Below are 26,019 nucleotides of genomic sequence, written 5' to 3'. Positions count from 1 at the left end.
GTTTTGGTACAAAACTGAATTCCTCCCAAATCACAAAGGAAAATATATCTCAAACAATCTAACAATTTCCCCCCACCAAATGAATTGAAAGAACGTACATCAATTTCTTGGAGAAAACCATCTAAAAAACATAACAAGAATGATGGCGGAGGCTGTGAATGAGTTCATAATGAGTAACCTCCACGCTCCATGTTAGAATGCGCGGTGAAGAAATTGAAGTCATGGTGACTATAAGAAAGCTGCTTCAGCCATGAATCCAGTGGCGGAGGGAGGATTCTCATCAAGGGGGTTCAAAAAAAAAATTAATCACATAAATAATATCCACAAATAAATTAAACGGGTCGGATTAAACTGTCGAATCAAGAAGAAAAGGGTTTTTTAATATTTGACTTTATAATTAGGGATTAAACTAATAAATCCTAAATTCCCAATCAGCGTTTTAATTTTTTGGAACTAAACATCATTTTCTGATTGCATTATTATATTTTTAAATAAATTAAAACGCCTAAAATATAAGCTGATAAAAGAAATGCCTCTGCTCGGAATCGAACACGCGACCTCGCGTGCAGTAGAGTGAATTCTTGAACCCCCAACGCCACTGAGCTACGCCTTTGGTGTAAGTTCAGGGGGTTCAGTATTATATATATACACGTATATTAAAAATTTAATCTAATATATATAGTGTAATTTTTCGACGAAGGGGGTTCGGATGAACCCCCTTCGTCTTACGTAAATCCGCCCCTTCATGAATCTGCAGCATTTTGAAGATCACATAGTTTTTCATAGTCCTTTTCAGTGCTCTTTAGCGTTGCGAGTCCAGGATAGTGCTGAGTAAATTCAAGGATCTATAGCAAACCCAAACAAATATTAGCTTCATAAAAAGATGTGAAATGATATATACTATTGATCAAAATAATTCGGTGTCATGCGAAAGCTAACCAAACAAACCTCAAAAGTCTATGAGTTAGAAGAGAAATGAGAAATGAGAAATATACCAAAAGTGATACAAACATTTAACATGGTTTGGTCAACCGATTTACGTCCACAAGAAGAGATGAGCAATTCACTATATAAATATGAGAGTACAAAATATCGAAGAAGTAACCTCACACAATTCACTCGGAATAAAAAGAGGTCCACACAAGTGTTAACATAACATTTGTGTCTCACCGTTTCTCTCCCTATACAAAACTCTCAAAGCCCCCAGGACTATATTGTGACTGTTGATTAAGTTGGAAGGAACGGGTCTCTATGTATAGAGTCGTAAACCTTTTCCTACAAGGAAAGGACTAGCAAAATATGGATACTTAGGAAAAGGTACTTAAATATGGACCATATTACTATAACAATAAGCCTATCATACTCAAACAATGGGAGCTTGATTTTGATTTTGATCAAGACATTGTGTAATCCCACTATGGGTGAAGTTACTTGGATTGCCTATGAGGTATTGGTCCACTGAAGCTCGAATCAAAGTGGCTAGTGCAGTAGGGAGACCTTTATACACAAATTGCTTTACAATCAACTTTGAGAAAATCTCATACACCAGAATTCCGATTGAAGTGAATGTTTCATAATCCTTGCCCGAGGTTATTCAAATTGAGGCACCGATTTGGTAAAGTCCCCTCTCCTACTAAAGTCAAGAATTATAGATCTATTGCATGTTATACTACCTAATATAGTTAGTAGACTCGATGTGATCAATCTCTACTTATGGAACAAAGTTGTTATACTGAAGCAATTGTTGAATGTAGCAATGAAGAAGGATTTTCTATGGATTCAATGAGTCCTTAGTGTCATGTGCCGCACGGAGCTTTAGTGAGACTTTAAGTCCGTGACATTAGTTACTTTATGAAACATAGTGACTTGGAAACAGTTCAATTACCTAAGGGAAAATACAACAGGGTTCACTGGTCTCAACTTTTGGTGTTGTGCATAAAAGTAAAGTCTATTCAACTTAATTGTTATTTGCAATATAATGTAGCCCATAACGTTACGTCAAAAATAATAAAATTATACATATTAGATGTGAAATTTCAAGAGTAATATAATGTGTGTAGCTTATCTGAAAAGGGAATTCTCCAAAAAGGAGAGCATGTCTCAGAATAGTGGAAATAGAGATAGCCAAGGCGGTCTCTTGAACCATCCCACTCAAAACATGAATCTGCAGAAATGGAGTTGTTACTTATAGTTCTCGACAACTTCTCGCTGTTCTCACTTGCATCACTCCAAGATTCCGTCTCGAAATCCACATCATGATCTCCAGAAGATGAGTTTCTACAGAACACATAACAGGATCATCAATTTTTTCAAAAGTCTATATATTTAAATTGGTACACTCTTACTAAAGAAATTAAATAGAATTGTATGAGAATAAAATGGTGATACAAGAGGAACTAAACACAATAAAGTATAAAGCAGAAAAGAAACATTGTAAGGAGGAAAGAAGGAATTAAAAAGATATCAATAATTTCTTTAAAGAGAGACAAGGGAACAAAGTTTAGAAACTCTTCTTTCTTAATAAAGAGAACTAAATTTGACCATAACTGTGGTACAACTAGAAGCAGCGAACTCAGGATTTGAAAACTTTGGGTGCACCAATATTATCTTAGTGAAATAGCGCTCAAGCTGGATTCAAACCCAGGTCTTGCGGGTGGTTCCTCAAGCTTTTACCAATAGCACAATGACACTTCTATGTTCCTTATCTGTGCCCTGTTAATTATATTCTAATTTCTATCAGTTTCTCAAGATAAATATACATATACGTACATGATTTTTTTCCGAAGTTAACAGGTGCACATGCACGCTCATCTATAGGGGTGGGTCCGCCTTTGGGTACAAGTAAATGTAATTTCTACTTGATATGGTCTTTATGAATTAGAAAGACCTGTCTAAACATTTTCTAATTAGGCTTGATGAATTCTTGAGTAGAAAATGTACATTGACATGCTCACAAAAGACCTTTACCTAGCACTACTATTTTTTATAAAGCCAAATGGATAAAGTTTTTAAGAACATGCTTATTGTGTGGAAGTTGAAGAATATTTTTGATAAGAAACATAAGGGAGAATATATATTTGAAGAGACATAAGATTATGATTAGGTTATCTAACCTAGCTATTTAACAAACTACAAATGAGGGAAAGGTTAGTCATGTAGCTGATTAAGTAAGATCACAACTCTTGTTTATTATGTAAGCCTAGCTATTTGTACAAATTGAAAGAGGCTAAAGTTGTTAATGTCTATAAACACAAGAATCTTATAAACCTTTTAGAGATCGAGGTGAACTACTATAAGTTTACAAATCATGTGAAGTAAGTTTGTTGTAAATATCGACATGAAATTGTAAGGGGTCGTTTGGTGCGAGGGATAAAAACAAATAGTCATGTGATAAAAATTTTAGTGTCTTGCTTGGATAACTTATCCCACCATTTATATCACAGTGATGGATGAGTTATCCCATATACATGGTGGGATAAGTTATCTCAGGATAACTAATCACAGGATAATTAATTCTGGGATAACTTGTTCCCAACCAAAAGTGTTGAAACAACAAAGAACTTTGTTTTTAAAAAAGAAGATTGTCAACATAGAAGCTATCATCAAGTGAGAAGAGGGGCATCAAGATCTTATGAATATTGAAGATGGTACAAGAGTACATATGAAGACTTATGAAGTTGCTATGAGTTTGATATCATAAAAAAGGAAGAATTTGTTGAAACACATGATCTCTAGATTTGCATTCAACATCTTATGAAGCTATATTAAAGTTTTCATGATTAACAAATTGTGTACAAATGTCATTCATTGTTGAAGAGTGAAGCTAGTAGTATCAACAACCAAATCATCACATATCTCCAAGAAAAAGTGAATATACTTTATATTATATCTATCAAAAGTTCTTATTATATATTTTATCTTCTTAAAGAGAAAATAAAAAGTGAAGTGAAAGAGGATACAAAGAAGCTCTCTTGGTTGCTCCTCCTTTTTTAAAAATTCAACCTCTTTCAAGGCTACTTTCACTATGAACAATAATACTCTCACAAGTTACCAAATAAATCTACTTCCACTCCTTTTTATATGTTCTTCCACCTTCGAATTTTTTTGAATGTTTTTGTTTGTTTAATTTCAGGTATTTTTTGTTATAAAAAAGCTTTGGGTACTTTACTATTAATCTCCTTATGATGTGATAATTTAATGTTAGTGAAAAATAATAAAAATAAAAGATAGAAAATGCAGAGAGGAGAAAGAGAAAATCAATTAGATAGTTACATTTTTCTCTTTTCTATATTTTGGCTTGGGGTATTTTGGTGAAGGGACAAATGAAAGTTGACGATTTTTTTTTAATTCCTTTTTCTTTCTTATTGTTATTTTTCTCCTTAGGATTTTAATGTTTTTTTTAAATGTAAATTATTGTATTAATTCACTTTTAAGGGTGTGTAATTACACACTTTATCCTACTTAGTAAAATAAGTATTATATAAGTCAAGTCAACAGTCAAAGATGTCCAAACTATTAGTTTTGAATGAAACTCCACATAGCATAGAGACAGAATTGACAAACTAAAATAAGTACAATCATCTCTCTAACTATTCTGCCTAATAAATAAGACAATTAAAGATTAAAAATAAAAGTTATTTCAAAATATAGTAAAGGAAGAAATTGATGATATTAGGCACAAAGCTAATTTTAGACTTTTTTATGAAAACAAGCCTTTGTATTTGCATTACTTGAATATAAACAGGAAAAGAAAAGTAAATATATTTCCATTTATACCTTATTGGTAAAAAAGGTAATTTGATTGTGTAATTTTGATTACTTTTGAAACAGATAAAAAATGTATTTCCGTTCATATCTTATTAGTGAGAAAGTTGATTTGACGGTGTAAATTTGAATCGCTGATAAGTAAGGAGCATAATATTGAAGAACACTCTCATTATCATCTTTCAAATAAATGAGAGCACCAACACCATATGCACTCCACTCTTCGTAAGAATTCCACAAATCTCTAAGTGCGAAGTATTAATCACCATTTGGATACCACATGCCATTTTGATCATCCATGTTACTCTACAATATTAATTGACACAATCAAATAAAAATAAAGGAAATAAGAGATACAACAAGAAATTAACAAAAAAATAATTATCATTGAAACTACAAAGAATTGAAAAAATAGTGATGTACAAGGAAATGGAGAAATTCTTATAACAATACTATATTATAAAAAACTCGAACGGAATGTAACACAACTTTAAAAAGCCTATATTTTTTTTATATAAAAAATGCCACATGTTCAAACTGTCACATCCCAACAACCTTTTCTTTCTCCTCAACAAATGACATAAAATAAAGAATCATTTTTGGAATTTTTTTTAAAAAACTTCAAGAGATGATGACCATAATTAAAAAAAATCTGAGACCATTATACAAATTTAGGAAATAAATAATGTTGTTATTTGGTAAGAAACTTGATGTTGACCAGAGATTGTAGCATTCAAAAATTCACCAGACACAGGAGAAGAAAATTAATAAAAACAAATTTGAAGACTTCATTTCTAAATTAGCTTGCGACAAGTTCAGATTCAACCTAAAATTGATAACAACTCTCTCTATATATACACTCTTTTTCAAGAAAAAACTAGCAGAATTGTGAATTCTTGATAAATCAAATGTCTCTATGGATAAAATGACTTCAATATCACCAAAAAATTTAAAAAAAATTGAGGATGGAGGACTTACATAAACTAAAACACAAATAATTTTTCATATCAAAATAAAAAAAAATTAAAATGATAATCACCTTGCCAGGGGAATAGAACCTAACTCACTAAGTGGATCCACTAGTCTATGCTAAAAGCATCAAGGAATCATCTAAAAAGTATGAACCTTGTCTACCCATGTTGGCTACACGGTTTATGGAGACTTTTGAATTATCTGAACTCAAAGTTGTCCCCAAATCGATGCTCAATACTACTCCCAAAATTTACTAGCTCATTTGTTTTAAAATATAACTCTGTCTGGAGTTTGAGATTATCACTCAAAAACTAGCTGAAAGGCTCTCTTGGAAATTAGTGTTTCCTCTATTAGAAATCGGTGTTTCCTCTCTTGTTTAAATGTGAAAACATTTTAACTCTTGAAAATACTTAGTTCCCTTATAATCTTTTGAAGAAATGAACTTCACACTTACTCTTACTCAACTCAATGCTCAAGTCTTTAAAACATATTTTAGAACGAATGTAAAAGACTTTTTGAAAGACTCTAAGAACTCTCTTGACTTGACTCATAACTTTCCTTGATTTGAATTTTTGATTCAAGGTTTATGATCTAATGATATGGATGATATAATGATGTTTAGACGTACCTTAGAGTGTAGAAATCAACTAGAAAACATAGGTACGATTCAAGGGAACTCAAACCGAAAGAAGTTGGAAAGAATAAAAGACCTGGCGACCCTGACTTACTGAGTGGCACCAGGCGCCAAGCTCAAAACTACAAAACCTGGGTTGGGGCGCATTGAGTGGCGCGGCTCCACAGAGCCTAAACTGCAAACCCCAATGTGGGGTGCTCTGAGTGGCACAGTGCCCCCACTCCTTTTCCCCAAAATTTGGACGAAATTTCTTGTTCGTTTTTCGACCCTAATTTGTCTAGATTCGATTGGTTTCTTCCCCAAACACTTAAATTCGAATACACAATCAAAGTATACAAGAATCTACTAAATAACAAACTTAAAACTCATGCAATTAACTCAAGAACTCCTCTAAAATTCATTGATCAAGATTCAAACAAAACTTTCAACAAAATTCATCAAGAACTCATAAACTCTTCTTTCAAGAACATAATTACGCTGAATTGAATCGTGATTGGCGTTTAGGTGAACAAACCCAATGCTATGTGATCTCACATACCTCATAGGGATTAACCCATGGCGAAATCCACAAGCAAAACTTCCAGAACAAGATAACTTAGGCTTCTTCTCCTCTTTTCTCTTTTTTTCTCTTCTCTCAAAACCCTAGCGTAATTTTTGTGTAGCGTAAACTGAACCAATTCAGTTTTGACCCCAATTAAATCACTAAAAACGAATTAGACTAATTGGGTAATGAAAAGACCAAAATACCTTTCTAAAATCCGGTTGACTTTTCTTATCCAGACAGCCCGACTTCAAACAGGTGTATCTCCCTCATACGAACTCGATAACTAGAAAACTCAGTGGCATTGGAAAGATAATTCAGAGAACTTTAATTTGATATCTTTTAGCCCACCTAGCTCATCCCGTGCTGTGAGTTATGGTCATTTAAAGTTGACCCAAAACTCATACTTAGCATATCTTCCCAAAATTTCCAAATTTAGTTATTTCCAAAAATGGTTTCTTTCTAATTCTAGTTCTTTCAAATAGCAGGGTTTTACAATATCTCCCCCTTGGGAACATTCGTCAACTTAAACACACACCCAACAAGCTTCTAACATCTAGCTCACACACCCAACAAGCAAAATGTAAACATAACAAGTCAACTTAAAGTAGATGCCAAGAAAAGGATTTGTACCTTAATTTGGAATTTCTCCGGACTCAAAGAGATGTGAATATCTCTTCTTCATGTCCTCCTCAGCTTCCCAAGTAGCTTCCTCAACAAACTGATTTCTCCACAGAACCTTGACTGATGATACTTCATTGGTCCTTAACTTGCGAACTTGACGATCTAGAATCTTAACATGAATCTCCTCATAAGATAAGTTATCCTTAATGTCAATATCTTCAGTAGGTATGATAAGTGAAGGATCGCCCACACACTTCTTCAACATAGAAATGTGAAACACCAGATGAACCACTGCTAACTCTTGGGGTAGCTCCAACTCATAAGCCACATTACCGATCCTTTTGGATATTCTGTAAGGACCAATATATCGGGGACTAAGGTTCCCCTTCTTACCAAATCTCATAACACCCTTCATGGGTGAAACTTTCAAATAGACTCAATCATCTTCTTCTAACTCTAAGTCTCTTCTCCTAACATCTGTATAGGATTTCTGACGGCTCTGCGCTGTTTTCAATAACTCTTGAATAACCTTTTCCTTTTCCATAACTTGATGCACTAAGTCTGGTCCTATCAACCCAGCTTCACAAACCTCAAACGACCTAATAGGAGATCTGCATCTTCTTCTATAAAGAGCCTCATACGGAGCCATTTGGATGCTAGAGTGGTAATTATTGTTATAAGCAAACTCTACGAGAGGTAGGTGATCATCCTAATTCCCCTTGAAATCAATCACACAAGCCCTCAACATATCTTCTAAAGTATGGATAGTGCGCTCTACTTGACCATCAGTCTGAGGATGAAAAGCAATACTCAAGTTCACTTTTGAATCCAAACCTTTCTGGAATGATTTTCAAAATTGTGCAGTAAATTGTGCACCTCTACCTGAAATAATCGACACCAGAACTCCATAAAGTCTGACTACCTATTGAATATACAACTTAGCATAATCTTCTATTTAATAGGTAGTCTTTACCAACAAAAATTGGTTTGATTTAGTCATTCGATCTACAATCACCCAAATGGAATCATGTTGTCTGCGAGACTGTGGTAAATATGTGATGAAATCCATATTGATCATCTTCCACTTCCATTCCGGAAGGTCTATATTCTAAGCCATACTACCGGGCCTCTGGTGCTCAACTTCAACTTGTTGGAAATTCGGACACTTAGCAATGAACTGTGCAATGCCTTTCTTCATACTACTCCACCAATAGACTTCTCTCAAGTCACGATACATCTTTGTGGAACCCGGATGGATAGAAAATCTGGAGCTATGAGCTTCCTCCATGATCCTCTCTTGAAGTTCATCCACCCTTGGCACATACAATCTACCTTGGTACCTCAATACACCATCTCCCCTTTGTTCAAAAGCCATTACTTTTTGCTTAGGAACATTTTCCTTCAATTCAAGCAAATTAGGATCTTGGTCTTGTTTCTCTTTCACTTAGACACTAATGATGATTTAGCCTCATTCATCACCAACACTCCTCCTTCACTGGAATCCATTAAACTAACTCCTAACCGTGCAAGTCTATTCACATCTTTTGCTAACTCTTTCTTGTCTTCCTCAAAATGGGTGGTACTACCCATAGACAATCTGCTCAAAGCATCAACAACAACATTAGCCTTACCTGGGTGATAGAGAATACTCATGTCATAATCCTTGAGTAACTCTAACCACCTTCTCTGTCTGAGATTAAGCTCTTCCTGACTAAACACATACTGAAGGCTCTTATTAACAATGAACACATCTACATGAAAACTATAAAGATAATGACATCATATTTTCAAAGCAAACACTATGGCAGCCAACTCTAGATCACGGTTTGGGTAATTCCTCTCATGAATCTTAAGTTTTCTGGAGGCATAAGTTATAACCTTGCCATTCTAAATTAACACACAACCCAATCCAACTCTGGACGCATCACAATATACTACAAAACCTTGCATACCCTCTGGTAAGGTCAATATTGGGGTAGTAGTCAACCTCTTTTTCAATTCCTGAAAGCTTTTCTCACAGGTTTCAGACCATTGAAACTTAATTATTTTCTGAGTCAACTTAATCAAAGGAGATGAAATAGATGAGAACCCTTCGACGAACCTTTTATAGTAGCCAGCCAATCCCAATAAGTTCCTAATGTCAGTTGTTGACGTGGGTCTAGGCCAGTTCTCACTGCCTCAATCTTTTGAGTATCAACTCTAATTCCATCACCGAAAACAATATGGCCTAAGAATACCACAGACTCAAGCCAAAATTCACACTTAGAAAACTTAGCATATAACTCCTTATCCTTATGAGTTTGGAGAACTACTCTGAGATGACTTGCATGATCTTTCTCATTCCTCGAATAAATTAGAATGTCATCAATGAATACGATAACAAACATATCTAAACAAGGCTTGAATACTCTGTTCATAAGGTCCATAAATGTTGCAAGAGCATTGGTCAAACCAAAGGACATAACTAGGAACTCATAATGACCATAGCGGGTCCTGAAAGCTATCTTAGGGATATCACTTTCTCTTACTCTCAACTGATGATAGCCAGATCTTAGGTCTATCTTAGAAAAATAAGTGGCACCCTGAAGTTGATAAAAAAGATCATCAATTCTCGGAAGAGAATACTTATTCTTGATAGTAACCTTGTTCAAATGACGGTAATCTATGCACATTCTAAGAGAACAGTATTTCTTTCTCACAAATAAGACCGGAGTGCCCCAAGGTGAGACACTTGGTCGAATAAAACCTTTTTCTAAGAGATCTTTCAACTTCTCTTTTAACTTTTTCAACTCTTCTGGTGCCATTCTATATGGCAGAATAGAGATAGGACGAGTATCAGGAGGAATATCTATACTAAAGTCTATTTCTCTCTCAAGAGGGACTCCGGGAAGATCGTCTAGAAAGACTTTTGAAACTGACTGAATAGAAGGTGTCTCAACACTAGAGTCTATAACTCGGACTAAGATATAAACACACTCCTTGGAAACTAACTTTCTCTCTTTAAGGTATGAAATAAAATGACCCTTAGGCACTGCTGAACTACTCTTCCACTCTATGACTGGCTCATTAGGAAACTTGAACTTAACAACTCGAGTTCTACAATCGACGGAGGAATAACATGTATGAAGCCAGTCCATACCTAGAATGACATTAAAATCTACCATGTCTAACTCAACTAAATCAGCCATGGTGCTCTTGTGATTGACGCAAATAGTACAATCACGATAGACTCTCTCATCTAGAATAGACTCACCAACAGGTGTAGAAACACTGAAGGGATCAAAAAGTTTCTCAGAGAGAGTATCGAAATTCATAGCAATATATGGAGTCACAAAAGATAAACTCACTCCTGGATCTAACAAACCATAAACATCATAAGTAAAGACTTTGATCATACCAGTGACAACATCTGGCGAATCCTCTTGTTCTTGGCAACTAGTAATAGCATACAGATGGTTTGATCCACCGTCTTGCCCTGAAGTAGCTCCTCTAGGTGCAGCTATGTCTGGTGGAGCAACTGAAGAAGATTGGGATCTATTGCCCTCATTACCATTTCCTTGTCTGTTCTTAGGGCACTCTTTCTTAAAGTGACCATTCTGACCACACTTGAAGCAACCAGTGGAGTCATCACGACACACCCCTGAGTGGGTCCTACCACACTTAGTACATACAGGAATCCCATTACCTCCTTGTGCAACACTACGTTGAGACTTGCAGGTCTAGCTCTGAAGTTTTGTGAATTTTGATTGTTGAACTCACCTTTATTCTGTGGTGCAGGTGCACTAGCAGATGATGGAGCAGGTCCCTTTTGCTTATATTGTAAAGAAGACCGGTTCGCATTACTCTTCCGCTGCCCAGACTCATTCCCTGATGTCTTAGCCCTCTTGTTTTTAAACTCTTCTCTATCCCTCATCTTGTCCTCCTCAACCTGTTGTACATGAATCATCAGTCTTGCTATGTTCATGTCTCCTATCAACAGAGTTGCCTTGTCTTCCTTACTTGACATAAGAGACAACCCATCAATTAATAAACTAATCCTACTCCTCATGTCAGCAACCATTTCTGGAGCATAGCGGGAAAGTTGGGTAAACTTCATACTATACTCATGAACACTCATAGATTCCTGCTTAAGAGTGAGGAATTCTTTTACCTCTGCCTCTCTTAGGTCACGGGGAAATAAACGCCCCATGAAGGATGTCACCCCCCGAGCCTACACCTTGGACATAGCCAACACTCAAAAACCATTGTTGGCCCCCAAGTGAACCCTTGGCTCGACTTACTTACTCAATGGAAGACTTAACATAAGAAACAGTCCCAAAAGACAACTCAAGCAATAACTTAAAGAGATATAAAGCTTAGCCAAAAATGGCAACTCAAGTCTTAACGTATACAACTGAAAATGGAAAGACTAAAGAACTATAACTACTCGTCTATGAAGCCTCTAATACAAAGAGGGATGTCGAGACAAGACCCCCGAAAATCCTAACAACTAAAGTACTAAATCAAATGATAAAAAGGGGTCCTCTAGATAGCAAGGAGTCTCACCAACTGACTCTAAGTGCTCAACTGGATCAACGAGGTGCTGGATGTTGATCCTGGTTACATGTGTCTGTATCATAAGACGATGTAGGCCAACTGGCATCAGTACATTGAATGTACGAGTATGCAAGGGGAATACTAAACATAACATAAGCTTGAAAGGAATCTGAGAGGAACACTTACCTTGACTTTACTCAACTCATGGATACTCAACTCAAATGCAAGGTTAAAACAACAATAAAGGTGCAATTTATACAAAGCATTTAAAAATAGTAGATGATAACTCAACAGGTTAGAGTAATGCAATAACAACTTAATTACATAAAAGTAATATAATACTGTGGGAGTTTCTCTAACCGACAACCACCACTATGAGCTTAAGTGATGATACATCGTCTTGCCCATGCTGCCAGAATTGTCCTATATTTTGCCGTCATATAGGACGCCTTAACTAAGTGGATCCACTAGTCTATGCTAAAAAGCACTCCGACTTTTCTTCTTCATTTTCCAACTCTAAACCCCCTAATTCAACTTAGTTCTTTCCCCAAACACTTAGAATTGACTATACCCTCAATATACGCAAGATTCAACTCGAAATCACCCCTAAATACATGAATCAACCTCAAGAAACTTCAACAACAAGAACCCATAAGATTTCAAATGAATTAACATAAAAAACTCATAAGATTTGCTTTCAAAACAATACAACTTCGCTAAATTAAATCGTGATTGGCGTGTGGGTGAACTAAACCAACGCTATGTGATCTCACATACCTCGTATGGATTTACCCTTGGCGAAATCCACACGTAAATCTCCAAGAAATCGACGAATCCTTGCTTTTTCTCCTCTTCTTTTCTTTTCTCTCAAAACCCCAACTCTTTTTCAATAGCGTAAACTGAATCCTATCAGTTTAGACCTTAAAATAATTACCAAAAACGAAATTAAAATAATAGGGTATGGAAAAAACCATAATGCCCTTCTAAAATTCGGATTGGACTTACCTTATATGAACAACCCGACTTCAAATGAGCATATCTCTCTCATACAAACTCAGAATCACGCAAACTCGGTGGCGTTGGAAATATAATTCCAAGATATTTCCTACGGTATCTGGAAGCACACCTAACTGATCCTAAGCTAGGAGTTATCATCGTCTGTCATTGACCTAAAACTCAAACTTAACATAACTTAAACAAATTTCCAGATTTTTCATTCTTTCCTAAAATGACTAATTTCCAATTCTAACTATTTCTAGTTATTTTCAAATATCGAGGTGTTACAAAGGCACTCTCGAACACAAACCAGCTCACAATCGGTGCATTCTCAGCCCAGTTCTTTTTCCATTGGTCAAACAGATTCTAGACACACTCTTCAGTTGATAAGCAGCTAGTTCCACTCGCTCAGCATCGACAAAATGCATAATCTCAAAAACCTTCTGAAGGTCCTCAACAAAGTTTTTCGGATCGTCAATGACACTTGAACCAGTGAAGCTTGGAGGATTCATCCTTAAGAACTCACGGATCCTAGAAGCATTTCTTGACGATTCTCTCTTTGTTGCCCAGCTTGGTTGGTCACGACTTGGCTCAACTTCCGGATGGCCTCACGGAACTCAGCATTGGTGACCTTTCCTTAGGGTTGCACTTCTAGTGTATTAGGTACCCCTTGTTCCTTAACATTCCTTCTAGCAGGACGGCCTCTGACAGCTCTTCATGGAGGCATGATCTGAAAGACACACACAAGAATGAATTAGAAAGGAACTTTCATAGATATAAAATATATCGCACGAAATCAATAAAAAAGAAGTGAGATAGTTCCTAAATGTTGCAGCCTTCTAATTATAGATGTGGAGCGCTTCACACCGAAAACTAGGACTTTACAAACACTACTTCATAGACTCCCTAGGAATCTTTAACTTTGTGCTTTGATACCAAGTTTGTCACTCCCCGATCATATACTCTAGGCCGGACTCGCACTCGAGAACCCTTGTTTGCCCTAAGAAAACCCTTGTCTTGGCTTGACTCTCAGTGGAAGACTTACTCAACTGAAAAGTACTTTAAATACAAGCTTAAATAAACTGTCTGAATAGATAAACTGAGAATTTTTTAGAAAACATCATCCAACTTAGCCAGAATGGCAACTCAAGTTTTAAAATCAAACAATTGAAATATCAAGACTAAAGAACTATAACTATCTGTCTATGAAGCCTCTAAAACTATAAGGGACGTCGGACAACACCCCTGATTATCCTAACAACTGAAACTACTAAACAATGCATTAAAATGGAGATCCTCTGGAAAGAGGCTCACCACAAGGCTCTGAGTGCTCAACTGGGTCAACGAAGCGTTGGATGTTGATCCTGGTTACGTGTATCTGCATCATAAAACGATGTAGGCCAAATGGTATCAGTACATTAAATGTACGAAAATGTGAGGGGAAATCTAAACAAACATAAGCTTGAACTGGAATCTGAAAGAAACACTTATCACTTCTCAACTCAACTCAACTCTTTTCAATATAAAGCAGAAATAAAGATGCAGCATAAAGAAAAGCTTTAAAACATAAAGATAACAACTAAGTGCATTAAAAAACACACAACAACTCAGTTTGTATATGAAAATACAAATAAATCTGTGTATATAAGTATACGAAATATCTCTGTGGGAGTTTCTCTAAAAAAAACCATCTCTATGAGCTTAAGTGATGGTACATCGTCTTGCCTCATGCTGCCAGGGCCGTCATATACCTTGCCAGTGGTATAGAATCTACCTCACTAAGTGGATCCACTAGTCTATGCTAAAAGCATCAAGGAATCATCTAAAAAGTATGACCTTTGTCTACCCATGTTGGCTACACGATTTATGGAGACTTTTCAATTATTCGAAGTCAAAGTTGTCCCCAAATCAGTGCTCAATACTACTCCCAAAATATACTAGCTCATATGTTTAAAAACATAAATCTGTCTGGAGTTTGAGATTATCACTCAAAAACTAGCTCAAACGCTCTCTTGAAAATCAGTGTTTCCTCTCTTGTTTAAATGTGAAAACATTTTAACTCTTGGGAATACTTAGTTCCCTTATAATCTTTTGAAGAAATGAACTTCACACTTACTCTTACTCAAAACAACGCTCAAGTCTTTAAAACATGTTTTAGAAAGAATGTAAAAGACTTTTTGAAAGACTCTAAGAACTCTGTTGACTTGACTCTTAACTTTCCTTGAATTGGAATTATTGATTCATGGTTTATGATCTAATGGTATGTATGATCTCATGATGTTTAGACGTACCTTAGAGTGTAGAAATCAACTAGAAAAAATAGGTACGATTCAAGGGAACTCAAACTGAAAGAAATGAAAAAGAGTAGAAGACCTGGCAACCCTAGCTTATTGAGTGGTGCCATGTGCCAGGCTCAAAACTATAGAACTTGGTTTGGGGCGCTGAGTGGCGCGGCGCCCAGAGCCCAAACTGCAAACCCCAATGTGGGGCGCTCTGAGTGGCGCGGCGCCCCGACTCCTTTTTACCAGAATTTGGATGAAATTTCTTGTTCGTTTTTCAACCCTAATTCATCTAGATACGATTGGTTTCTTTCCTAAACACTTAGATTTGAATACACAATCAAAGTATACAAGAATCTACTCAAAAACAACCTTACAACTCATGCAATTAACTCAAGAACTCCTCCAAAACTCATCGATCAAGATTCAAATGAAACTTTCAACAGAATTCATCAAGAACTCATAAACTCTTCTTTCAAGAACATAATTACGCTGATTTAAATCATGATTGGCGTGTGGGTGAATGAACCCAACTCTATGTGATCTCACATACCTCGTAGAGATTAACCCTTGCTGAAATCCACAAGCGAAACTTCCAGAACAAGATAAATTAGGCTTCTTCTCCTCTTTTCTCCTTTTTTCTCTTCTTTTGTCTTCTCTCAAAACCCTAGCGTAATTTTTGTGTTGCGTAAACTGAACCAATTCACTTTTGACCCCAATTAAATCACTAAAAATGAATTAGACTAATTGGGTAATGAAAAGACCAAAATACCCTTCTAAAATCCGGTTGACTTTCCTTATCCAGACAGCCCAACTTCAAACGAGCGTATCTCCCTCATACTAACTTGAAAACTAGAAATCTCAGTGGTGTTGGAAAGATGATTCAGAAACCTTTAATTTATATCTTGTAGCCCATATAACTCATCATGTGTTGTCAGTTATAGTCATTTGAAGTTGACCCAAATGTCATACTTAGCATAACTTGCCAAAATTTCCAAATTTAGTTATTTCCAAAAATGACTTCTTTCTAATTTTAGTTCTTTTTCAAATAACTGGGTGTTACTGAAAATTTCTAAGATAAGGCCCGAACCATTCTTCATTTACGCATAAGGTCGTTTTGTGTAATTCTTAAATTGTGTTTAGGTGTTAAGGTCAATTCTTTAGTGTGAGAATAAATTTGGAGATTAATTAAGGTCACAAGAATCCCCTAACATAAAATTAAGTTGAAAGTTTCCTTACCGATTAAGTTTTGATATGAGATTCTACTTGGGTCAAGTTAAAATACTCATATCTTTTAGAATATGACAATTTAGGTGACCCATAAACTATCAGATTAAAGGCATTTGAGTATTCTTTCCAACGCCACTAAGTTTGAGTCATTCAGAGTAGAGAGTTATAATGATTTTACTAAACTAATAGGATGTAGTGATGATTTAACTGACGGGAAAAATACTAAAAAGGGTTATTTTTTCCTTTTACCTTTAGGAACACCCTAAGCGAATTTCTTGACTCATGAAAGACCCAAAACAATCAATATCTGGACAAATACTTTTATCTTTCATTAATGCTATATGTAATGAAGGATTATAAAAGAATCTGAATGCATATCATAATTTGGCTCAGCAACACAATTTACATTAAAAAGGACATAAGATTTCAAATTAAAGGGCTAAATCACATTAATGGACTCCTCTCAAGCCTTTGGCACAGTCTTTGAAATGCTGATAGTTTTATCTGAGAATATCTTATCAGTAGGAATTGAGTTTTACTAATTATATCACCTCGAAGTTGAGAAATAGTTAGAGAAATTATAACAAAGCATGAATTTGCATGTGTTTCTTAGGGGATAACTCTATTGCACAATCCAAAGTATGAAAGAAGGAAAAATATTTCCTCAACATCACGTGCCTCCCCCTTATAAGTTTGGCACACTTCCCACCCATAAAAAAGACTCTACTAGATGCTTTCAGACATTCTATGACACTTGAACCTAGTGCTTTGATGTTTTGTCACGATCTGAGTCTATAGCCCAGGAGGGACACGATACTTAGAACCACGAGTGGCCCCAAGCTAATCCTTGGTATACATATCAAAGCATAAAATAAAGATCTAAGCAGAAGCTAAAATGCATGACTAAATAATAGAAATTAAAAAATCTATGAAATCACATTTCTATTGTTTGAAGTAATCCTCTACTAGTTCAATTGAAAGTATATTTTTGGCGGGACATGGCCTCCACTACCTTAAAATCAAAGATAACATGAAGAAAAGTCTAATAACCTAAATTAGTGGAGTTCCCAAGTGAGGAGGGCTCGTCAAGTGCTAACTAGAAATGTTGTAACCTTACTTGCCACGAGTCTAAGTATGAGCCAAAATCTACATCATAAAAGAATGCAACGCAAAGAAAAGTATGCGTAGTACGTAGAATATATTGAGTATGTAAGGGCACCAACATACTCATATAATGTAACATAAGGAGGAAACAATGAAATAAAGTTCTAAAAAGTAGAGTCATAATCATAATAAAGGGACTAAAGAGAAGCAATTGAAACTCATACATAAATATCCGTTTTAAGATCTTTTAAAAGCATATACAAAAAATTGAGTTTAAATCAGTAGCCTTGCATAATCATAATGTTAAATAGCATACTCAAATACCTCAAATGAAGTTAAGAGAATATCGTAAAATATGCATATTTGAGAGTTTCTTTTAACCGATATACACCATGCGAGTTCATGATGTCCAACAACTAACCTAGTTGGGTGGGCTTCCATATACTTTGATAGAGTATAAAACAATATCATATCTATGTAGATCTACTAATTTGAGCCTCTCAAGGCCAAGAAATTAGCCGACAAAGTGGTGAAACATAATCCTACATTGGCGCATAGTAAGGGGACTTGAGTTTTCTAACATGCGACTTCTTGGTTCTAAATAGTACTCCGAAAACAAAATATATTCATATAATTCTCAAAGGTATGAAAACCACTTATCATCTTGAGTCATATATGAGGTTCAGCTCAAAAGTCATATCTTAAATTAACATGTATTTAGGTTGTAATTCATATCATGCTCATAGGGATGAAAAACACTTATAATCTTGAATCATATATGAGGCTATGTGTCACGACCCAAGAGTACCCCCTAGTCGTAACATGGCGTATTCGACCCCGAAGGGGTCTTATACGAGCCACATAGTCATTCATTGCATTCAATAATGAAAATAGTGCGGAATAATAAAAAATAAACTTATTTACATCCACACATTTAAACTTCATTAAAACAACTTTAAAAACACACAGCGGAAGTCTAAGTCTCACATGGCCATCTTAGACACAGTCACAAAACATAAGTAGGGACACGGCCCTTTACAATCAAAAGAAGTCTATTACATGAACAAAAGAACTTAAAAGTCTTATCCTCGAATCCATGAGGACATACCAAGTCTTAGAGGAAAGCAATCCAACACTTCAAACTAGCTAGGAGGGATCCCTTGCCGGAACCTACACTTATAGTAAAAATATGAAGAATATGGGTTAGTACACAAAATGTACTAAGTATGATGACCATGCAAGACATGCTTCAAAAGGGACATTTTGGTTAGAAACCATGCATTATGCCACTTTTTGAAGTACCATGAATAGTTGCATAAAAGACATACAATACAAGCATAAACATCAAGTAAGTCATAATATTACCTTTAAACAATTTCAACATGAAAACTTTTACCTTGGACCTTCACCTCAAGAAACCCTTATGCTATACCTCGTGCAATGTATGGATGGCGTCCCATACCACCATCCATACTAAGGCACCACATTAAGGTCACTTAAGGCAACTTATCATTCCTTTCTTTCACCTTTGCACAATATTCATACATAAGAGGTATATCATCACTTAAGACATGACAAGGGAAAATAACTCGTAATATAACCCAAGTATAGCATGCATCTCATATTAAGCATTTGAGAGCCAACATTCTTTAATAACCTCATTTAGGCCACAATTGTATCACATACATTAGGATTTAGAGAAACTCACTATGACCATCTCCAAGCCTACTCGTGTAATGTATAGGTAGCATCCCATACTACTACCTACACTTTGTAGAACCTATCAAGAAACCATAATGAAATCTCGCATGATGGGAAGTAAGCGTTTAACCGACGTAGACCATGAGAGCTTGTCATGGAATCCGGTGTCATAAGTCCCCACACCGTAAAGAGGTGGTCTACTTGCCTAAGGAAGATCGGTATATAGCTTAATGGATCCACTAGCTACCTATGCGGGCACATAGTTTATGGGATAAGGTAGACTATCATTGAAACTCATGCCTAACTATTGGGGGAGTTTCCATCTAACCAAATCCACTCGGTGCTTAGCCTACATTCCCATAGAATAGTTCGTTACCTTGACATTATCACATATGAGAGGTGCCATTGGCCTACCAACTCCAAAATACATTTATTAACACGTGAAAGGGTGCTTTAAGCCTACCGTTTCAAGGTTCATTTAGGAAAGCTCATTAACTCCTCTTGAAAGGGTGTCATGGGCCTACCGGTTCAAGTCTCATCATTAACCTTCATGGAAAGGTGCCATAGGCCTACCGATTCCAAGGTTCATTATAAGCTCGTGTGGAAGGGTGCCACTAGCCTACCGATCCGAGGATTCAACCATCAACAATATAATCATTTATACAAGAAAATGATGCATAAGCCCTACCAATTCAAGGTATACTTTATATTGAAGAATCCTTCATATTCTATCATCAACATTCATGAGTGTCAAATTGAGAAATAATCTTTCAATAGCAACACATTTACGTTCATAACATGATCACATTATCTTCATTGAATTCTCATTCATATAATGTCATGATAACACTCCAATTTCTCATACTATGCCTTTAAGGCCATGGTCACAATACATTCCATAATTAAACACCTCCACCATAAGTGGATCAAACCAAGCAAGAACAATTTTTATCCATAATATGAGATTAAGCCAACTTACCATCCTCCAAAGCCATAATAACCATTACTCAATTCCCAACAATTCTATCACCACAAGGTGATTCACCCATAATTTGCCCATAAGGCCACAATCCTCAATTCATCCATATATCAACAATTCATCATAAATAGATATACAAAACCATATAAATCAACAATACAATCCGATCTAAACACAATTTCATCAACATTAAATCATAGGCATTAAACCCACTTCATAAGCAAATTCGAGGCTTTTAATGAAAACATGGGTTCTTGAAGAAGTTTCATATAAAATCATCTTAAAATCATAAATATAACTTCAATTCACCAATATAATGACTTTGAAAACATTTTACCCATGAACTCATACCTAGAATGGAAAATAGAAGTTTTGTTCTTTGAAGACTTTTGAAACCCTTTTTAATGGACTCCTTGAAGGAAAGATAATGAAGGATCAAGGATCACCATACCTTTGCTATGATCTCCCACGAAATTTGATGAAGAAAGCCTTGAATCCAAAGCCCTAGCTCCCACTTCTTCTTCTTCTTAATGGAGGATTGTAGAGAGGGAAATGTTTTAGGGATGGGAATTGAACTAATGGTATCTAGGAAATAATATATGTCCTTTGGAAGAATGGTCCAACACTTAGAAAAAAAATGAGGCGGGTGAACAGTAACCACGCCTACTGGAAATTGTCTTTTCCTGCCGAACAGATTTTACGAAAATGGGCATAACTTCTTCGTCCAAACTCCGAATGAGATGAAACGAAGTGTGTTAGGTAGCTAACTCAAAGGGCTTTCCATGGATATATTATTGGCCACCCAAATAATTTGTGTGCTAGGAGATATGACCCTCCAAAGTAGACCCTCGAAAAAGGCTTCACTTGGAAATTTCGGATTTTGATACGGTTGCTCTAAAATTTGGTTTAGACCCATTTCCCACTCAATTTGACCCCCTAAACAAGAATATGAAGTCGTATTTTCAAAAAACGAAACGGATCTTTTTATATACAGCTAAACAAGTTTCCGGTAACTTCTGAAGCACATTTTTAAGAACTTTTTGGGTCAAATTCAAATATAATCATTTCATTAAGTTCTCGACTCCAAACTCACATGTGAGGCTCTAGTTTCACTCTATCATTTTCCGGATCGTTACACTATGATCAAAAGTCATCTTAAAATAATATGTTTTTAGGTTGTAATTCATATAATGCTTCTTTTCATGCTTAAAATCCATAAGGGTTTGCATAACCATAAAAAACATGTAAAATCAGTACCATCCGGTTTCAAAATCAAAGTGAAACAATGAAAACATAGCTTATTGAAGAAAGATCATAATTTCATAAAAGTCCTAACTTTACTTCTAGTAATCTTTTGAAATTCTTAAGAACCAAAATACTTTAGGCATGAGCGCGAAAAGAGTACTCTCATTGAACCGTTACATACCTTAGAAAATGAGACTTAAAAAAAAAAAAGAACTCATTTTGGTGCCTTAGAACCTTATAGCATGAACTTGAGAAATCCTTCTATATATGGTTTTCTTGGAAATTTAGTGTGGAAAATAAATGTTGGATTGAAAACCTTAGAATTCTTGAAGAGATCTTGAATTTGGAGCCTTTAGATCTTGAAAAATTGGAGAAATTCCTTCCTTGGTGTTCTTGATTTTTTAAAGAAACAAAATTAGAGATTATAAGAGTTTCCATACATATAATGATGTTAGTAGATTATAAGATGGACTTAGGGAAGTTAATTGAGTATAAAAGTTCATGAATGCCCTTCTGGGAATGTATGAAGATCATAAAAATCAAATAACATGACCTTTTAATGAATTCCATCGGCAATCTGGAGGTTCCCTCATCGAAATATTCGGTGGATCACCAAATGGGGCTTTAGATGGCCAAAATATTTAGATATTGAACGTTTTTGGGACATTTTGGCGAGGTAATTTTGCGATTCACCAAACCAATCGGTGCCGAATGGACAGGTATCCTCTCCGAATTTCTCAATCCGAACATGTTCCAGTAAACCCACCATAACTTTTTACTTTGAACTTTGAATGATGAAAACTTAGTGGAGTTGCAAAGAAGACTTATAGACCTTTAATTTGGTAGGTTATAGGCCACCTAACTTTTTATATTCTAAGAGATATACTTATTTTAGTTTGACCTTAATATGAACTCATGTGAAAACTTAGCCGATAGGAATACTTTGAACTTGGCTTGGTGTTTGAGGTATCTTAAGACCCTAAAACACATCATATACACTTACTACACTTAGTAAAGTACATTAAAATATTTTTATAACTTAGAAATCATCAGGTTCAGGTCTATACATGTAACGACCCGAACCGTCGTTAGTTAGGCAAAGCAAAAACTTTGGGAAATTACTAGGCCTCTGTCACGCCAGGGTTGGCCAGATGCCGCTAGGGCGACGGCGCCACAGCGGGGTAAGTAGCCGCAAGAGTAGGTTGGGTGGGCAGTATGTAAATAACGCAAAATCTTATTTTCCCCTTCTTCCAAAAACACCTAAATTAGACTAAATCATCCCAGAAACCCTCGAAAAGCTGCCCTAAACTTGGGAAAGAAGGAGAAAGAGATTTCTAGCGTGGAGAAGTCGATAGATTGCGGATTCCAGCCAAGAATTGTCGTCTCGTCGTTCGGAAGCCCAGATTGGAGCTTCAATCTCTCTACAACCGCTTGGCGCCCAGGAAGGCTAGGTTTTGTTAATTAAGTAGTTATAAATCTGTGTTAGTTGCATAGTATAATGTAAATCAATTGTAGAATTCATGTGTAGGCCTTTGTGCACCGAATAAGGGATGATTATGCATGTGACTCCAACTGTTGCGTAGGATCTGTGCCATAAGGGGTAAAACCTCACCATGGGTGTTAGGGTTTAGTGAGGGTTGAATTCCTATTGCGTGATATAAATGTGTTGATGGCTTCGTTATATGGATACGTGGGTGGAATTGAGATGAATGAATCAAGCCTAAGGGAAAGACTAAAATTGTATAATTTGCAGGCCATGAACCTAATACTTGATTGATTGTGCGATTATAAGTATGTTCGTTATTGATGTGATTGTGAATACTAACATGCATTGGATCGAATGCCACGTACCAGCATACATACATACATTGGATCAGATGCCACGTACCGGCATACTAACATGTATTGGATCAGATGTCACGTACCAACATACATACATACATTGGATCGGATGCCACGTACCAGCATACTAACATGCATTAGATCGGATGCCACGTACTAGCATACATTCATACATTGGATCGGATTCCACGTTCCGGTATACATGCATACATTGGATTGGGTGTCACGATACGACACACTAACTGTTTGAGTACGGGTCCCGTGAGAGAACCATTGACTAGTGATATATGTGTATTATTGAGAATGTGGAATGATACATTGCTCCTGAATTGATAAAGTTTTATGGTAACCTATATATGATTACTCTACTATGTTGAGTAAACCGGTATGTGTTTTGTGTGTTGAATAATTCCGAAAGAGTTGAGTCCAAATTCAGAATGTGATGCGGTAAGTGGGGACCAAAGGTCCAAGAGTTGCTATTGATTAGGTAGAGGGTTGTCTGCGTCCTTAAAAGTTTAATAGTGAGGGGGGTAGTGTACGTGATGTAAATAAATAGGTAGATTTTACCTTGGGGAAAGGGTTAGTAATTAACTGTTAGAAAGCCTTGATACAATGTATTATGGGTCAAGGGTTGAGTTGTGATGTAAAGGAAGTAAGGGTATGTCGTGAGTGGTTAGTCGGAATGGTTGGGGTAGTATTTGTGGACTCTTTTATGACTTAGAATGTTTACCCTATGATCAAGAACCTAGTCAGTAGGTTGACTGAGACAGAAGTTAGTAGAAAAGGTACTAGTGTAATTGGAGGTATCCGGGAATGGAAAAGGTGGAGGAATAAACGGTTAACTTGCATGTTTCTCACTAGTTGATTTCTTATATAATACGGTGGGAGTTGGGTTGACCAATGATGCCTACCAGTACGTGTGGTTTTGTATTGATACTACTCTTGCTATGCCTTTTGGGCATAGTCTGGATGCAGGGTCGGCGATGTTTCATTAGGTGAAGACGAAGAAAATCTCCAGCAGCTTCTATCTTTCCTTTCGCACAGTGGGAGCTGTGTCTTGCTATTTGTTTCTACCTTGTAATATTAGAAGTTCTTGTGCCTGTTTAGACTAAATCCATGGGGTGTTAATTACTTTACAAGTCTTAACTTGAGTTTGTGTAATACCTTTATTTATAAAAATCTTTTAGAAAATTCTTTTATCTCAGTCTTTCTTTAATCTTCCGTATGTTTTAAATTGTTGGGAATCGAGGGTTATCCTACTTAGGTGTTAGAGTAGGTACCCGCATGGCCCGGTGGGTTTGGTCGTGACAAGTTGGTATTAGAGTCAGGTTACTGGTCTCCCCATACAAGAGAAAATATGGAGTAGACCCCTGCAGATGGGTGTGTTGACATCCACATCTAATCTTCAGGAAGCTATGAAGCATCCTAGGAAGTTGTTCCATCATTTCTCTCCTTTTGTGCGAGTTTTTGCTTGTGGTATGAGTTGAGTCCAATTGGTATCTCTCGATTCCAATTGGTATCTCAAGCAAAGTTAATTGAAACTGAGAAGGTTCCAATTGGTATCTAACCTTAGGGGTTGTATAAGGCATAGACGATCAATAATGGTCGTATATGGAATGAACTAACTAATAAGGTGGAATTGTTGTGATGTGTAGTTTGTAAATGTGAAAGTATGCTTCTTGTTGTCAGGATTAACTGCGAATGTGAAAAGTGTTTCCTGGACGTGATGATATGATTATGTGCACAATAATTGTGTGTCTCAACCTTGATATGTGCAATATAATGGTTGAATTGTTGAAATTATGTGTGTTGTAATTGTTTGAGTATCCTGAAACTCGTTGTGAAAAAAAAGTCACGACTAAGTTCGGTGCAAGGTTCTAGATAAACTATGAGTTAATTCATAAATGGAATCTCGATGTGTGTTTCAATCAACTAATAATCATGTGTGTCTGGGGGTATCTTGGGGATGAGCATATTTGTCGTGCTGAAATCGCTGGGATAAAATTTAGGGTGTACCCTGTTGGGTTGACCTAGGGGTAGACAACGAATATCCTAGTTGAAAGTATTATCCGAAAATGCTTAGTTGGAACCTGGGAATCAATGGGAATGTTTTGAAAAACAAAATGAACCCAGAAAAACTTTGGTCGGGGTTCTGGTTCCGCTGGAGCGGGACCATCCTCACCAGGGCGGTGCCGCCAGGGTGAGAATTCTCCCACCAGAGCGGGACAGGGCGAGACAGAACGTTAGCCCTGTTTCCCCTATTTTCCTAGTTATCCAACATAGACCTCGAATTGTGTATAAATTACTTCCTGCAATTCAGTCAGTGCTCAGCAATCGAATATAGATTATAAAACTTAACATCAATTATAAGTTGTGAAAACACACAGAAAAACCAGAATCCATGTGCTTACAAAAGTAGGGAAATGTGAAAAGATAAAATAAAGTATTGTTCCAAATTACAAGCCCAAAAGGGGTGAAAACCAAATCAAGAGTCCTGAGACCAGGGGGTGTCATCATCGGAGTTGAAGGGGGTACCAGGCCAGTCATGGCCTCGTCCATGCCGAAAGGGTAC

General features: G+C 36.3%; 1 pseudogene; it reads right to left on the bottom strand.

The window, feature by feature from the left end:
- Positions 1-743: 743 nt before the first annotated feature.
- LOC125834316 (uncharacterized) lies at positions 744-26,006 on the bottom strand (annotated as a pseudogene).
- Between the last annotated feature and the right edge of the window lie 13 nt (positions 26,007-26,019).

The sequence above is a fragment of the Solanum verrucosum genome, unplaced genomic scaffold, assembly GCF_900185275.1.
Source record: "Solanum verrucosum unplaced genomic scaffold, falcon-dt-bn FXZP01000178.1, whole genome shotgun sequence".
NCBI lineage: Eukaryota > Viridiplantae > Streptophyta > Magnoliopsida > Solanales > Solanaceae > Solanum > Solanum verrucosum.
This window is presented reverse-complemented; position numbering and strand designations above follow the sequence as displayed.